Source organism: Ambystoma mexicanum, chromosome 3p, assembly GCF_040938575.1.
Source record: "Ambystoma mexicanum isolate Mex_15411 chromosome 3p, UKY_AmexF1_1, whole genome shotgun sequence".
Lineage (NCBI taxonomy): Eukaryota > Metazoa > Chordata > Amphibia > Caudata > Ambystomatidae > Ambystoma > Ambystoma mexicanum.
In genome coordinates, this window is record NC_090925.1 from 469,818,173 (window position 1) to 469,835,551 (window position 17,379).

Consider the following 17,379-nt stretch of genomic DNA (forward strand, 5'->3'; position numbering starts at 1 on the left):
ACGAGCAGTGTCCTCGACGCCTGCCAGGCCTTCGACGACTGTGTCTTCGACACCAGTCAGGCTCTCGACAACTTCAAAAAACAGCTATGCCACATACGCTGGCTGCTCCATTGAAGCCAAGCACCCTTCCTCAATCGGCGCCAACAAAGCCTTCGATGCTATCGAAGCCTACACTAACTTTATCAGAGAAAGTTTATACTCCTTTATGCAGAAAGGAGCTTTTCAAATCACTCCCTTCAATCTATGAAAATGAAGAACACTTTGATGAGGAAGATGCCCCCTTTGGGTTGCAATATGGGACACCCAGTGCTCCAGAGTGTCTGATATCAGAGGAGTCCAGGATTAAAGATCTATATGACAATTTCGCCAGCATGGGGTCTGGCATGGATTCACATGCTCATGAATATTCCCCGTCGTCAGGCTGGGAATCCTCGGTAAAGAAAAATCGGTATCAGTTTCGTTTCTGATCTGTCTTTCGTAGTAGTAACCAATCACTGATCTCTGCGTCATACTGACCATAGCCAATAATTGCCATCTCCCTAAGCCCCGCCTCTGGCAGCCATCTTCAGATTTTTACCGCACGTTCAAGTGTTGGAATCCTCGTGCTATTGCTCTCGAGCTTAAGTGCTTTTTTCGCGTTTTTTCCTAGGAAAATGTTCTCTTTTTCGGTCAAAAGAGCCTCAAGCTCCACCGTTTCTTTATCCGATCAACGGGGACCCGTGTCTGATTCTTCTACGCCCCTCAAGGGTGAAGACTTCGTCGAGCCACGCTTTTGGAGGACTCCAGAAGTTTCTCAGGCCCATCTCGATCATGGCCCAGGAGAAGGGAAGCTCTACGCCCGGAAAGCTGTTCAGGGTCTGCCCTGGATGCCGGCTTCAGAATGTCTTTAAGGAGGATGAAAACTCCCTTTGCTTCTACTGCCTGCATGAGGACAAGACGCACGTGGAGGAGGACTGTGCGTTTTGCGGCAATATGTCGGAGCGGACCATGAAGGACCGCCATCTGCGTCTCGCCAACTGGCTGGAAGGGAAGAGCCCGTCGGGCGAGAAGAAGTCCGAGCAGTCTTCTAAGACCTCTGAGGGCGCCCCGGCGACGGGGGTCCAACAGAAGGCCAAGCACCGCGAGTCCGCTGGCACCGGGAGCACCGAACGGTCGGGCTCTACGGGAGCCAGGCAGGGCGCATCCTCCCCGGCGCCATCAACCACGAGCCAACGCTCTGGCTCGGGTAAGAGGAAGGCCGAGCACCCGGCGAAGCTCCTGGAGAGACCCCGGTCGAGCTCGAAGGCCCCATCGGAGGGGGAGCGAGGCGGTGACCCTCCCCCCAAGGAGAAGGCGGTGAGCGCACCTAAGGTGGTGAAAGCCTTAATCCATCCGGCCAAGGCCTCTATCGAGACAGTCGCGGCGGCCCTGACTCAGCCTGTGGAGGCTACACCAGTGGTGGCGACCTTGGGGCCCAGGGTCTCCCTGCCACCGCGGAGGGAGTCCTCTTTCATGCCCATCGACAGGACCCCCGTGAAACCTCCGACGGAGAAGAAAAAGGGGGGGAGGTCGTTGTGGATTCGGCCTCAACCTCTGAGGAGGAGCTGATCGAAGTCTTAAGCCACGGCGTTGGCGTGGAAGAAGACCAGCCCGTCGGGAGGGACCCCGACGTAGGAGACAACGAGAACGTCGAGGGGGCCGACGGGGCTCCGGACCGCCCGTCGGACTCCCCTCAACCAGTGCCGCAAGACAACTCTGCGGCCATTTTGTTGGCTATACAGTCCTTATGCTCGGAGATAAGGACGAGATTGCCGTTACCACCAACGGAGTAACCTCTCCCGACGGGGGACCCGGAGCCAGGCCCTTCTGGGAGCCCTCCTCCTAAGAGAAGAAGGATTCATCCTCCACCTCATTTTCAACCATCGCGCCCTGCTCAGCCCTCCTCCCCGTCCACGTCGCGTGGGGATGATACGGGGACTGACACGGCCGCGACGGGCACAGACGACGAGGTTTATGACGAGGATCTCCCGTCGTCACCTCCTCCCCGGGCTTCCCTGCCCGACGAGATTGGATCGTTTCATGCCATGATCGCCAGGGCATCCAAGCTTTTCCAGCTCTGCCCGGAAGAGAAGAAGGAAGGTTTCCTTTATCAACGGCGCGAGACCAAGAGGAAGACGGTCCTCGCTGTACCTCTACTGGACGATATCTGGGATGAGGGGCTCGCCCTCCTCAAGAACCCATCCACAACGCCTGCGAGAAGGGATCGGTACGAGAAGAAGTACCGGGTCCCGGACGCGGCCCCCTTGTGCCTTCGGGCACAGCCAACCCCAGACTCGGTCGTCTCTGCAGCGGCCAGGAAGAAAGCGGGGGGAGGGCCTCGGCCTCTACGTCAACCTCCCCGCCGGACGGCGAGGGAAAGAAGTTGGACACGATGGGACGCATAGTCATCTCATCGGCAGCGACGACAATTAAGGCTGCTAACGCCTTGGCTATCGTAGCCCGCTACGACAGGGAGTTGTGGTACAAAATCGCCCCCCTGCTGGATTTCCTCCCAGACGACAAGAGGGCGGAGGCCCTAGAGATCTTGCAGGAAGGAGAAGTGGCGTCGGACCATGACATTACGATAGCGACGGACATCGCTGACACTGGATTTCGCCAGTTGGGCAACGGCGTGTGCCTTAGACGGCGTGGATGGCTCAAGGCAACTGACTTCCGCCAGGACGTGCAGACCAGAGTCTTGGACATGCCGTTCGACGGGAGCAACCTGTTTGGGAAAACAGTGGACGATTCCCTACAAGCCATCAAGACGGACACGGAGACTGCCCAGGCTCCTGGTGTCCTCCAGCAACGACGGCCGCCCTTTCGGAGTGGCAGAGGCAAGCAGGGTGCCTCCAAAGGTTCCGATGGTGGATTTTCCACCTATCGTCAAGCGGCCCGTTCGTCGTCACAGGAAGCCTACAGGGGACGAGGCAAGTCGGGCGGACCTCGCCGTCGTCGCCAAGGAGGACAAGGCGGCAAAGCCTCGTCGAAGCAGGACTGAACCAGCCGTGGGGTCAGGCCCCCACCGAAGCACCCCGGTGGGAGGCCGGCTGGCGAGCTTCGTTAGCGTGTGGGAGTCCATCTCCACCGACCGTTGGGTGCTGGATGCCCTGGCCCAGGGTCACGTGCTCGATTTTCTAAAGTAGTGCCCGCGCGTCCCCCCCTGTGGCCAGGAAGGAACATCACGTCCCTCAACTTATCTTGGAGGTAAAGGCGATGCTCAAGAAAGGCGCCATCGAGCTCGTCCCAAAGAGGCTTCGGGGCTCGAGTTTACTCAAGATACTTCCTCGTGAAGAAGAAGACGGGAGGATGGCGTCCCATCCTGGACCTATGACAACTGAACAAATTCATCAAGGCACAGAAGTTCCCGATGGTCACCCTCCAGCACGTCCTGGGTCAACTGGAGGATGGCGATTTCCTGTCGTAGTTGGATTTGGAGGATGCCTACTTCCATATCCCCATCCTAAAGGGACACCGAAAGTTTCTCAGATTCGTGGTCCAAGGGTGTCACTACCAGTTCAGAGCCCTTCCCTTCGGATTGAGGTCGGCACCCAGGGTGTTCACCAAGTGCCTCGCACCGGTGGCGGCGCGGCTGCGCCTGGAGGGGATCCACGTCTACCCCTACCTGGATGACTGGCTCATCCGAGCAAAGACAAAGCTCGCCGCGGAGCACACGGCGAGGACCGTCCAACTCCTCACGGACCTGGGATTCTCCATAAACTACGCCAAGTCCCACCTGGTGCCCGCTCAAGCGCACTGTTTCTGGGAGCGGAGCTCGACACTGTGGCGCTTCTGGCCTCTCCGTCGCAGGAAAGGACGAGGGCCATCTTGGGCAAGGTGCAGCGGATGCTGGTTGCGGACGCGGCCAGGATGAGGTCCATCAAGTCCCTCCTCGGAATGATGTCTTCTTGCATTTATCTCATCCGCCTGTGCAGGCTTCGGATGCGCCCGTTACAGGAGTTCCTGGACGCTCGCTGGGTCCAGACGATGGGCAGCTTCGAGGGCAGGATCACACTCGACGAGAGCTTCCGACGAGCGATCTGGTGGTGGGGCACCCGCGCGCATCTGACGGCGGGCATGGACTTCCAGACCCCGGACCACCAGAAGACAGTGACCATGGATGCCTCCCTGGAAGGGTGGGGAGCGCACACCGAAAATCTGCACGCGAGGGGCCTTTGGCTGCCGATGGAGAAGTCCCTCCATATCAACGTCCTGGAACTCTGTGCAGTGTTTTGGGCCCTCAGGTCCTTTCTTCCGTTCCTCAAGGGCAAGGTGGTGAGGATCCTCACCGACAACACCACCACCATGTTCTACATCAGGAAGCAGGGTGGTACCAGATCCCCAGCCCTGTCCAAGGAGGCTCAGGATCTGTGGCATTGGGCCGTCGCCCAAGGGATGTTTCTGGTGCCGTTTCATCTGGCAGGGTTAAAAAAACACCATCGCCGACTCGCTCAGCAGGGAGCTGCGCTCGTGCCACGAGTGGGAACTGCGACAGGATCTAGTGGACCGCCTCTTCCGACGGTGGGGCACACCCCAGATCGATCTGTTCGCGACGGCGACAAACTCCAAGTGCCGGAGGTTCGCCAGCAGGTTTCTCCAGCCGAGGAGCATGGGCAATGCTTTCTCGTTCCCCTGGGAGAGCCTGTTCCTATATGCGTTCCCCCCCATTGCTGCTGCTGATCCGGCTCATCAACCAGCTCAAGAGGTCACGGTGCAGGATGATCCTCGTCGCACCTGCGTGGCCGAGGCAGATATGGTTCCCGGACCTTCTGGACTTGTCAGCGTCCCCGCCAATCAAGCTGCCGGTGGACGCGGATCTTCTCTCCAGGGAAGGAGGCGCCATCCTCCACCATGACTCGAAGTCGCTGAACTTGCAGGCCTGGCTCCTGCAGATTAGTTTGGCGGTTACAACATACCGGCCGACTGCAGAGAGGTTCTTGCAAAGGCCAGGGCGTCCTCAACTCTTAAATGCTACGGACACAAATGGAAGAGGTTCTCTGTCTGGTGCCACGCACAGAAGATTAACCCTCTACGGATTACGGCTCCTCAAGTACTGCCGTACCTGCTGACGCTGGGCTGGTGCACACTTCCATCAAGATTCATCTTGCTACGATCTCCTGATACACCAGAACCACGGGACGGATGCATTTGTGGTCTCATCGTCTGGTGAAAGAATTCATGAAGGGACTGTTCAGATCGTTCCCGCCGGTGAAGGCCCCGGCCCTGGCATGGGAGCTCAACGTGGTGCTGACCAAGCTCATGGGACCTCCGTTCGAGCCTCTGCACTCAGCTCTGTTGAGTTCTTGTCGTGGAAAATAGCATTTCTTGTGGCCATCACCTCCGCACGACGGGTGGGAGAGATCCAGGCCCTATCCTGCAAGCCCCCGTACTTGACTTTTCACAACACTAGGGTGGTGCTCAGGACGCACCCCTCCTTCATGCCCAAGGTGCCGTCGGACTTCCACCTCAACGAACCCTTGGTGTTGCCTGTTTTCTTCCCGTCGCCTTCGTCGCCGGCTGAAAGGACTTTGCACTCGCTGGATGTGGCTAGAGCGCTGAAGTTCTACGTGGACCGCACGAAGAGTTTTCGGAAGACGTCACAACTTTTTGTGAACTTTGGACCTGTCAATCAGGGGAAGGCTCTCTCGTAGGCTTCCATTTCCAGATGGATCTCCGGCTGTATCATGTACTGTCATCGGTTGGCAAACCGACCGCTGCCTGGCCGTCCGAGAGCCCATTCCACCAGAGCGATCGCAGCTACCACAGCGTTCCTATCTGGTGTGCCCTTGCTGGACATCTGCAGGGCTGCTACGTGGAGGTCGACGCACACCTTCACGAAATTCTACTGCGTCAATCGGGATTCCAGGGAGGAGTCCAGGGTCGGCCAAGCAGTGCTGCGCAACCTGTTCGCCTAAGGTGAGCCTGGTGAGGAAGTAAGAATGCTTAATGTTGAGTTTTGGATGTAATGCTTAATGTTGAGCCTTTGCCACCTCCCGTGGTTGTGCATGTGTGTACTGCTATGTATTCTTTTATTCATGAGCATGTGAATCCATGCCAGACCCCATGCTAGAGAAGGAACAAGTTACTTACCTGTAACTGTTGTTCTCCAGCATGGGTCTGGCATGGATTCACATGCGAACCCTCCCGCCTACCCCTCTGCGGCTCTTCACTTGGTCATACTGCCACTTCACGTGCTACCAAATCTGAAGATGGCTGCCAGAGGCGGGGCTTAGGGAGATGACAGTCATTGGCTGTGGTCAGTATGATGCAGAGATCAGTGATTGGTTACTACTACGAAAGACAGATCAGAAACGAAACTTATACTGATTTTTCTTTACCGAGGATTCCCAGCCGGACGACGGGGAATATTCATGAGCATGTGAATCCATGTCAGACCCATGCTGGAGAACAACAGTTACAGGTAAGTAACTTGTTCCTTACAGTGTGCGAGTGGAGTAGATACTTCGCCCGAACTAAAGTCCTGTAGGCCTGAACCTGTCGAACATGTGACGCACCATACAGACAACTCCTGTCCGGAGTTGTAGAGTACTTAGGATGGAGCAGATCACCACTCCCTCATGAACAGGATGATCTAACTGATATTTTGGATAAAGGTCCTAAAACAGACACTGTTTTGCCCTTCCATATGGCATTACAAAAGATGGTGGCTTCAAATTGGGAAACTCGGGAGACAAATTCGGCAGTTAATAAGAATCGGACAAGAAAATGCTGCCCCTCCAGTAGTAACCCCGACTACCTGTCGAAACGCCCCACTCCTCAGAGTCTGGTGGTGCAGGCAGCTACAGCAACTTCAAAACAGGCAGCGTATCCCACCCTCCATATAGGGATGACAAGCGTGTAGGTGGATGGATAAGAAGGGTATTTTCAGCAGGGAGCATGACACTGAAATCGGCCAACTCCACCTGTGCCCTGGCAAAATGTTCATATACTCTGTGGGATTGCATATCTATGGTGGCAGAACATATTCCTGAGGGGGAAGAAAGGGATGGCTTCTTGGCTATTGTTATGGACGGCAAAGAAGCTAATTGTGAAGCTCTTCAGTCAGGATTGGATACTGTGGATAGTGTAAGCAGATCCATGGCTATCAGCACCGTGATCCACAGATATGCGTGGTTGAGGAAGTCGGCTTTTGCACCAGATGTGCAGTCTAGGCTTCTCAACATGCCTTTTGACGGGTCTCATCTTTTTGGCAGCAAGGCTGACGAGAGCCTTGAGAAGTTGCAGACATCAAAGGCGGCAGCCAAGTCTTTAGGTGCTGCTGTTGGGCAACCTCAGCCTTTTCGTCCCAGGGACCAACCTTGGAGGGGTAGATCTTTTCACTACTACTCCTCAGTTGGGAGGGCGAGAGGATTGGACAGTGAAAGGGGCCAAAGAAGGTTTCCTCGTCGTGGACTAGGTACAGGTGCCAAGCCAGCTCAAGCAGCAGCCTCCTTACCAAAGGCTTCTGCAGCAGCTGGCACAAAACCACTTTGAGGTCTTGAGTCACAGTACACCAGTGGGGCACAGTCTGTCTTAGCATCTGCAAGAATGGCGATACATTACTTCAGATGCTTGGGCTCTGGAGACAGTAGCCCATGGTTACTGCCTTCCTGTCATAAGACTTCAGAACAATCCAAAGGGTAGCCGCTCTTATATGGTTCCGGATCCCCTCCTTGTGCAGGAAGTTTTAACCCTGCTGTAGAAAGGTGCCATATAACGGGTACCTTTAGTGGAGCGGAACAAGGGATGCTACTTCCCATATTTGTTGATCCCCAAAAAGGACAGAGGGTGGAGACCCATCTTGCACTTGAGATACTTGAACAAGCTCCCCAGGAAGGACAAGTTCAAGAGGGTCACACTTTCTCAGATCCCTCAGGCCCTCCAACGTCAGGATTGGTTGGTGTCATTCGACCTACAGGATGCTTTTTTTTCATGTGCCAATCCATCTTGAGCACAGAAAATACCTGAGATTGCAGTTGGCGGTTCTCACTATCCTCTTCGAATTCTGCCTTTCGCGTTGACCTCCGCACAAGGGTTTTCACCAGGAGGAAAACGTTTCTCGTTGACCTCCGCACAAGGGTTTCCTCGCAAGAGGATGGTCAGGTTCTCCATCCAGAGGTCAACATTCTCAACCTTCACACTTGATTTCTGAAAGGTTGAGATATAAGGATGGGGACCTCCCAGATGATGTTATGTAGGTGTTGCTTTCAGATAGACCAGCAACAAAATCCTTGTACCATTGCCGTTTGAACAGGTTTTGGAACTGGTGCAAGGAAAAGAATGTGGATCCTTTTCTATGTAAAATGCCAGACGTATTGTCATTCCTTCTATCCTTAGGCAATTTGGGACTCCAGATTGGTACTATTGAAAACTATCTCGAGGAATGCTCTTATTTCAAAATCCCACTGGTAACTCAGTTCCTGAAAGGACTCACTAATGTGTATCCTCCATCACCTTTCCAGGTTCTGGTTTGTGACCTAAATCTGGTCTTAAAGTATCTAATGTGTGCACCCTTTGAACCCCTGCACACATGACCTCTGTTAACCTTCAAAACCATTTTATTGATTGCTCTCACATCAGCCCTCAGGGTGAGCGAGTTGCAGGCACTGTCGGTGAAGCCACCCTTTACAGTCTTCTACAAGGAAAAAGTTATCTTTAAGGTCAAACCTTCATTTTTACAGAAAATAGTTTGATTTTCATATGAACCAGAAAATTGTCCTTCCCTCCTTCTACCCGCCTCCTCACCCTGGTAAGGCGGAAGAAAGACGTCATAGGTTGTATCCTAGAAGAGCTCTAAACCTTTACATTTCGAGAACATCCAAATTATGGTTTGATGATCAACTATTCATAGGGTATACACTACACAAATTGGGTCAAGCTGTTATCAAGCAAACCTTATCTCGGTGGATAATTGTGGCTATTTCTAAGTGCTACAGTCTGTCAGGGAAAGACCCTCCTGAAGGTTTGCGGGCTCATTCCACCAGGGGCATGGCCACATATACAGCCCTTCAAAGGGGAGTGCCTATAAAAAAATATCTGATGCTGCAACATGGTCATCAATGCATATGTTTACAAAGCATTTTGCTCTGGATGCTTCCCATGTTCAAGATCATGCTTTTGGCAACGCAGTACTTTGTTCTGCCATGGAAAATGTTTAATATATATAAATTCTACACCCTCCTCCAAATTCTAATAGTGCTTTGGGAATACGTTGGAGGACACAATACATTTGAAGAACAAGTTACTTACCCCCTGGTAACGTTCTTTCGACTGGATGTTCCTCCAACGTATTCCTCATCGCCCTCCCATCCTACCCCTCTGTAAAGCTTCCGCTCCACCAAGGTTGGCTACTGTCATGCCCATATGTATGGGCATCTCTGCTGCATGAGGAAGAAAACAGAACTGAGGCCAACGGGCGCCGCGTGTGCTATATATGTTCTCCGATGACGTCACCCTCGACTGAGGCCTTTGAGGGGCATCGACACAGGGCGCCCTTTGCTGAAAAAAGTTTTTCGAAGCAGCTGAAGCTGGACATTTAACATGTCAAAGATGAGGAATACGTTGGAGGAGCATCCAGTCGAAAGAATGTTACCAGGGGTAAGTAACTTGTTCTTCCGTGTGATGCACCTATGGTGCTATCTCTTTTGTTACATTTAGAGAATCTGGGGGTCCAGATTGGAAAAATTAAAGCTTATTTGGCAGCGCTTTCACTTTTTAAACCCTCTGATTATTCAGTTCCTAAAGGGTCTTAATAATGTATTTCCACCAATTCCATTCCAAGTCCCTATATGGAATCCCAGCCTGGCGTTAACTTTTTAAAGATGCATTCTGTTTGGACCAATACATTCATGCCCATTAAGAGTGTTAACTTTAAAACTGTCATGCTAATAGCAATGACCTTAGACTGCAGGATACGTGAGTTGCTGGTACTTTCCAGTAAACTCCCTTGCGCCTCCCCATACACTGTTCTCTTTAAAGACCAGGTTGTACTCTTACGTCCTGTCCCCTTTCCTCCATACTGCATGGGTGTCCCTTCCCAGGGATGGGAGACAGAACCTTTTTCACCAGAAAACACATTCTTCTCCTTTAATTTGAGGTGCGTGGGGGTGTGGCCCAGGGAGCATGTGCTGCCCTGACTCCGCCCTCTGGCGCCACACCTCAGTCCCCTTTTCCGCGTCGACGGGAACGGGCCTAATTCACCAGCGCTCCTGTGTTTGGCTTCGGCCATGTAATTCCACGCGCGGATACTTCTTCTCTTTGTTTTTTCTAGTCTTATCTATCATTCAGGTACTCGGTCCTCAGGTGTCACGCTCCTCCCCGGTGCATATCGACTTCCACAGGGTTCAGCAGGTGTCCATCCTACCCAACTTCAGACCCCCCATGCCCTCTGCCTACGTTGCCTTGGCTCAGACCATGGTTGACAATCACGTTCAGCGTATGACCCGCTGTCCTCGAAGGTGCTGAAGAATGGACTAGCCAGGTGCAAGGAGCTCTTCCAGATGTCGCCTCCTGAGGATCTCAAGAACTTCGTGAAGCACTGAGCCAGGCCCAAAGTAGGGCCTATATTTTCTAACATCCCCTGCAAGGGAGACTCCTTCCCAGGGACTCGTCCACGCGGGAGGGACCGACCAGGACCTTCTACCGGCATGTGCCCCGAGGCTGCTTCAACTACTGGCTTTTGGGTCGAGGGGTCCTCTGATCCTCCCGGGCGCAGTGCCGAGGGACCTGAGAGTTCTTGTACTGGGTCTACACTTGAGGCACCACGCCCTGTTACCGGCACAATGGCAGAGGGGCTACTCCCTATTACCGGCAACACTTCTGAGGGGCCATGCTCTGTTAACGGCAGTACGTCAGAGGGGGTGCCTGAGTGCAGCTCTACCAACCACTGGGTTGAGGGTGTCTCACCTACTGGGCTGAGGCCTGAGGAGCAGGGTAGGCCTTGTGATCCACACTCAGGAGTCTTGGACCAGGCTGGGCCCAGAGGGCCGGGCAACACATTGCAGACACGTGGCAGGCAGCTCGACAAAATGGCTGCCGCGCCAGAAAGGGGCACCTGTCTGACACCATTCCACGAATTTGGCAATGAACGAGTGTCTAGGTGGGACTTGCCTCAACTAGGCATGTGGACTACAGTCTACCCTTCATTTGCGCAGGGCAACTTTCTTTTGCATCCATATGGACTGGGTATGCAGCGGCTCCAGCAGCCCCCCGCTACCCTGTCGGTACCCCCTGCCATCTCTTGGGCCAGTGAGGAAGTGCTCTTTGCGAAGTTTCTCGGCCTCATGAGGTCTCCTCAGATGGGGGGTTATCATCAAAGACGCAGTCTGGGAAGTCCTCCCCGCCATGCTAGAGGCACCACAGATGCCTTCATTGGGGCTCTGGTGCAGCCGCCTTCTCCGGCTCCACAGCCAACTACAACCTCTGCTGCCTCCTCGGCCTCCGGCTGCGGTCCCTGTACCCCAGCCTCTGGCGCCATCTACCCCTCCTCCTCCACAAGATCCTCCAGATCCGCAGGATACGGACAAGCAGGAGGATCCGGACACGCCATCCTCAGCCAGGACCTTCCATGGACATCTTGTTCGCCTGGCGGAGTACCTGGGCCTCCTGCCCCCTCCCTCCCCTCCCCCTCAACCTGAGGTCGAGGAGGGTGTTCTGGCTGAAGTCCTCACGAGACACCTGTGATGCTGGAAATGCATCGGAGGGACCGGGCCTCCGTATCCTTGTCGTTTACTGCTTTTTATCGTGTGTTCTGTTGTGTTTTCCGCGCAGGAGTTCAGGTGGGACTCCTGGCGGTGCAGCTCTGTCTTTTGGTTTGGTGAACGGACCTGTGGGATACCCTTATGGTACCCATGGGTGGGGGTACAATCCTGTGCCCCTAGTGTATGTTTTTGGGCACCTGTGGGTGGCCCGAAGAGCAGGGTATCGGCTGGTGGCAGCTCCATGCTGAAGTTGACAGGTGCGCGGAGTATCCTCCATTTTGGGATACCCCGGCCCTGCCATTGGGATCAGTTGATTCCTGATGGAAAACAAGATGGCCCCTGTGGCCTCTTGCTATCTATTACCCATTACCCTGTTTTCCCAAAGTCCTGGGAATCCCTGACTCTGTCCCTTCCCCCTGACTGGCTGTGGGGTGGAAATGCCATATATGGTGGTGCTGTGGAGGCCCGGCTAGACAAGCTGGAACCTTCCCGGTGATGTATGTTGTGGGTACCTCCTGTGGGTGGGACCTGGGTGAATAGAGTGTGTGACGAATATGCATTCTGTGTTGTGGGTGTCTAGTATCTGGTGGTTGACACAATGACTTGAGACAGCCCTGCCCGAAACCGGTATGAATGCAGCTTGGAGTGTTGAATGGCTCGTTACTTGTCCCAATACACTTAACTTGTTGTGAGTGTCTGGAGAGAAGTGAATGGCCTGAATACCTTGTGTGCCCGATTGGCTGGCTGCCTGCATGGATGCCCGTAGTCGTGATTGGATGCTTGAGTGTGACCTAGCGGAATGAATGGGAGATCAACAGTATATCTGGCGACCTCTCACTGCTAGGAATCGTGTTCAGAAGCTTAAGTCCACTACGACGAGTAACTGGAGTAACTGACGCTTGACCTTGAAGCCCTGCTGGACGAGAAGAATTGCTGTTGCTCTTCTTCGCAATCTGAAAGCTGCTGTGTTTCCAAGGACTGACCCAGAGAGGACCTGGTAAGGCGCCCTCTTCCCGAGCTACGAGGGACCATCGTGCACAGCTGATCTTTGCCAACGCTCCCTGGTAGACAGACCTTCGACAGGCTGCTGTCCCGATACGGGGACTGCTGCGGAACACCAAGGAGAAGCACTCTACTGTTGTCCGCCACTGTCGACTACTGCCGTCGCCGACCGGAGCCGCCGTGCTCCCGTATGCCTAAGAACTTCAATTGATCATCGGACGCTCTCGTCTGCATCGTCACCCGCTTGTCTACCGCTGGAGAAGGCACGACCGTCGACGCGCCGAGGAGAATCCATCGGTGGGTTTCCCGCCACCTAAAGACCACAGAGGCGCTGACGACTCGACGCCCTTGCTGGGCCACAGTTCTTCATCATCTCTTTGCGGTCCAGAACTATCGTCACCGAGGTGCCCCGCACGCCTCTTCTTTGCAGGACGCCAACGCTCTGTCGTCGACGAGCACCGCTAAGAAGAAAGCTGCCACTTCCCTGCCGTAGTTCACCCTGTTCATCGTCGGACGTTCGACGACCCGTGACTCATGCCTTAAAGGGAGGGCACTCAAGAAGGGCCGTCGATTTCCCCGACACTGAACGCCAAGTTCCCCGACACCTCGCGATGATCCGTGGCTCCCGCCTGAAAGGGAGGCACTCAAGAAGGATTGGTCGACGCATCGTCGGAGAACTCTACTCCACCAGGTACATTGGGGGGGTAAAACCTTAATAGGAAGAAGTGAGACTATTGAACATATGGACTGGGCTTGTGCGATATATCTTATTTTACAGGTTGCCCAGGTGGGGGGGGGAATCTCCACACAGAACTGTGTCTAGGTAACGGGGCCAGCATTCTGCCTATTGTTTCAACCATCTTAGTGTTCCTGCCTATCTCTAGTGCTGGTTTCCTCGTTATTGATCTGTGACATTTAACCGTACAGTTGATGCACTTTAATGAGATTCGAAAACATTAGTGGTACCACTTTAGAATTGTATATATTTTTCATTATTGACTTCCGAGTACAAAGTGTGTTATTGTGATCGTGTACATACCTTTGAATATTAATTATATAAAGACTGTTTTCAGTAATACAGTGTGTGGACATTCCTTTGTGGGGGTTCGGGGACTACACTGTACTTATGAACCAGCCCGCATCACCTCCTGAGAAGCTAGGCCTTGATTGCTCGTCCATTGCTACCTTATAGAGAATCTTGGCTGGGGTCTTCTGTGCCTCTCCTCTACCATATAGAGAGCAGAAGTACAGACACCCCCTACCAGTCTTTACACTGGTGACAGCGGTGGGATGGTTATGGTTTTAAGAATCAATGTATAACCGTGCCACTTACAAAATATCTGCACTTTATTAGATTAAGGTTTGGGTGTGTACAAAATAACTGCATTACAAACAATGGAGTCTATTGCGAATGGTAAATTGACTCGGATGAGCTTAGAGGCTCTCCAGAGTGCTTGTGAAGCCAGGGAGTTAGACTTTGTGGATAAGTCTAGGGCTGAGCTGATAGCTGCCCTGGGGGAATACCAGACCAATGGTGAAACTCTTGATGAGGGGGAGAATGCAACCAATGAGGACTCTGCCCCTGGGGTTTCTACTGAATCTGTTTCTGGGAATGCCGCTGTTCCTGCTGCCTCTGTTCCGAACCCCAGCAATTCCTTGGAACTTGAGTTATTAAGGATAAAATTGGCCTTTGAATATCGCAAGTTGGAAATAGATGCTGAACTTAAGAAAGAGGAGTTGGCTCAACAAGTTGAACTCAAGAATAGGGATCTTGAACTCAAAGACAAGGACACTGAATGTCGGAAAATACAGCTAGAGAAAGCTAGAGTGGAGACTTCAGCGAAACCCAGTGAGAGTGTCAGGTCCCCAGCAACTAAGTTTATGAAGGATTTGGTTGGTGTGTTTTCGGAGGGTTCTGATATCCTCCAATGGATTGAAGCGTTTGAAATGGCTTGTGCAATTCATGATGTTGACAAAAGAGATTGGGCTAAGTGTTTGCTAAGCAGAGTCCCTCAAACTGGATATGACTGTATTCTGAAGCTGAGTGTGGAAGAAAGGGGTCAGTATGAGTGTATGAAATCTGCTTTGATTGCCAAGTTTGGCAAGACACCTAGCCAATACCTTAAAAGGTTCAGGGATTTTAAGAAAAGAGAGGATGTGTCTTGGGTTGACTAGGTGAGTGCTGCGCACATGAATATGATGGGGTGGATTGATGATTAGAAGGTGAAAACGTTTGTTGAATTGTCCCACCTGTTGTTTTTTGAGCATTTTTCTGAAGCCTGTTCACCGGAGCTGCGTCAGTATGTTGCTGACCAGAACATTTTGGATCCCTTTTGAGCTGGCTAGGTTGGCTGACAAGTGGGTCTCCCACCGGGTGTCCCCTAAGGACTCCAGTGGGAAGGAAAAGGACAAAGAAAAGGGGGCCTCTCAGAAAGCTGAGGAGTCCCAAAAGCAGTCACAGTCGAATAAACCTAAACCCTCCTCTCCTAAGACCCAAAAATCTAGTGGGGATAAGTCATCTGTGGGTGGAAATAAGAGTAGTGGTCCACCTGCTGCAAAGCAGGCTCCCGGTGGTTCCAGTACCGTACCCCGCACTCCCGGCACTTGTTGGGACTGTGGGGCTCTAGATCACAAAAGGGGTGACTCCAAGTGTAAAGGTAAGGCACTCGGAGTACAGGCTGTCAGCCTGACCTACCCTTACCCCATGTCTGAGGTGGAGGCCACTGTCCTCCCCTCCTCTAAAGGAATCACTTTTGGTGCTCCCATAGAGATTTCCTTAGTGTCCCTTGGGGCCTGGGACCAGTACGCGGAAGTACTGGCAACTATCCCACAGAACACCCGTAGATTTTTGAGAAGTGTCCTCCTGAATGGCCAGCCTTCTACTGGTTTGAGAGACACTGGGGCAAGCATGACAGTGGTGGACAGGACCCTGCTCAAGGCAGAGGACTATGTAGATGCTCCTCTGAGAACCACCAGGTTAGCTGGTGGGCCTCCCAAATTATCGCCTGTAGCCCGAGTCACACTCGTAATTGGAGACAAGACAGCAAAGCTTCCTGTCCTGGTTCAGGACAATGTCCCTGCTAACATTCTGTTAGGTAACGATCTAGTCGAGTTGGGATTGATCGTGGATGGTCTTCCCATGACTGCTGCTGCGGTCACTAGGTCACAGGTGACACCGAGTCTGGCGGTGAGTCGGGTACCCGAGCCGAAGGCGCGGCCTAAGGCACGACGAAGGAAGAGCAAGAAGGCCACCTCTGTGGAGGGAGCTCCTTCTCTTCCTGCTGTTCCTACAGCACCCATTGGGATCCATGCTCTGGACGGGCTGGGTCCAGTGGTAAACCCTGTCCCAACTCCTGTGGGAGAAGAGCCAGAAGACTCTCCTGTGGGAGAGGTTCTCCACCCAGAGGATCATCCCAATCTTCAATTCTTGTTAGCTGAAGGGGGACCCTCCCGGGCAGACTTCTGTAAAGGACAGAGAGAGTGTCCCTCTCTCGAGGGTCTGAGGAAACAGGCCCTGTCCCAGGCACGAGGAGAAGTGCCTAGGACTTTCCGGATTTATTGGGAGGGTGAGCTCCTTGTTAGTGAGCCCACTAAGCCTGAACCTGGTGCCCTCAAGAGGTTGGTGGTACCCCAGGTTTAGAGGCCCTTCCTACTGTAGTTGGCGCATGAGGTGCCCTTGGCTGGTCATCTTGGTACCAAGAAGACTAAGCAGAGGCTCTCTGCCCATTTCTACTGGCCTCGGATGGGAGTAGAAGTGGAGTCCCACTGCAGGACCTGCCCAACTTGTCAGTTGTCTGGCAAAACTGGTGGCAGTGTCATCACCGCACTGCAGCCCTTTCCAGTGGTTGGCACACCGTTTGAGAGGGTGGGCATCGACATCGTCGGTCACCTTGACCCTCCCACGTCAGGTGGACATCGATTCATCCTGGTTTTGGTAGATGATCATGCCACCAGGTACCCTGAAGCTATACCCCTTCGGACTGTTACTGCCAAGGTGGTTGCCCGGGCCCTCCTGGGCATTTTTACCCATGTTGGATTCCCCAAGGAGGTTGTCTCTGGCCGAGGATCCAACTTCATGTCTAGTTACATGAAAACCATGTGGAAAGAGTGCGGGGTAACCTACAAGGTCTCCACTTCTTACCACCCCCAGACCAATGGTCTGGTTGAGAGATTTAATAAAACTCTCAAAGGCATGCTAGGTGTTTTGGAAGAGCCCCTAAGGAGGAAATGGGATTTCCTCCTGCCATGCCTGCTGTTTGCTTACAGAGAGTTACCTCAAGAGGGTGTTGGTTTCAGCCCCTTTGAGTTACTCTTTGGACATCCTGTGAGGGGGCCCCTCGCCTTGATCAGAGAAGATTTGGAAGCCACCCCTCCCGGTCCCGCCAAGCAAGTGGGGGACTATGTGTTAGGCCTCAGACGGAGGATGACACAGATGATGGATCAAGCAACGGCGAATCTCAAGGCCAGCCAGGAATTGAACAAATACTGGCATGACCTTAAAGCATCGCAAGTGGATTGGACTCTGGGACAGGAGGTCCTCGTGATGGAGCTTACCAAGCCTCGGGCATTGGCAGATAAATGGACTGGACCCTTCCGGATAATCTCGAAGATGGGCGAGGTCAATTATCTGTTTGACATGGGAATCCCAGGGGTAACCCCT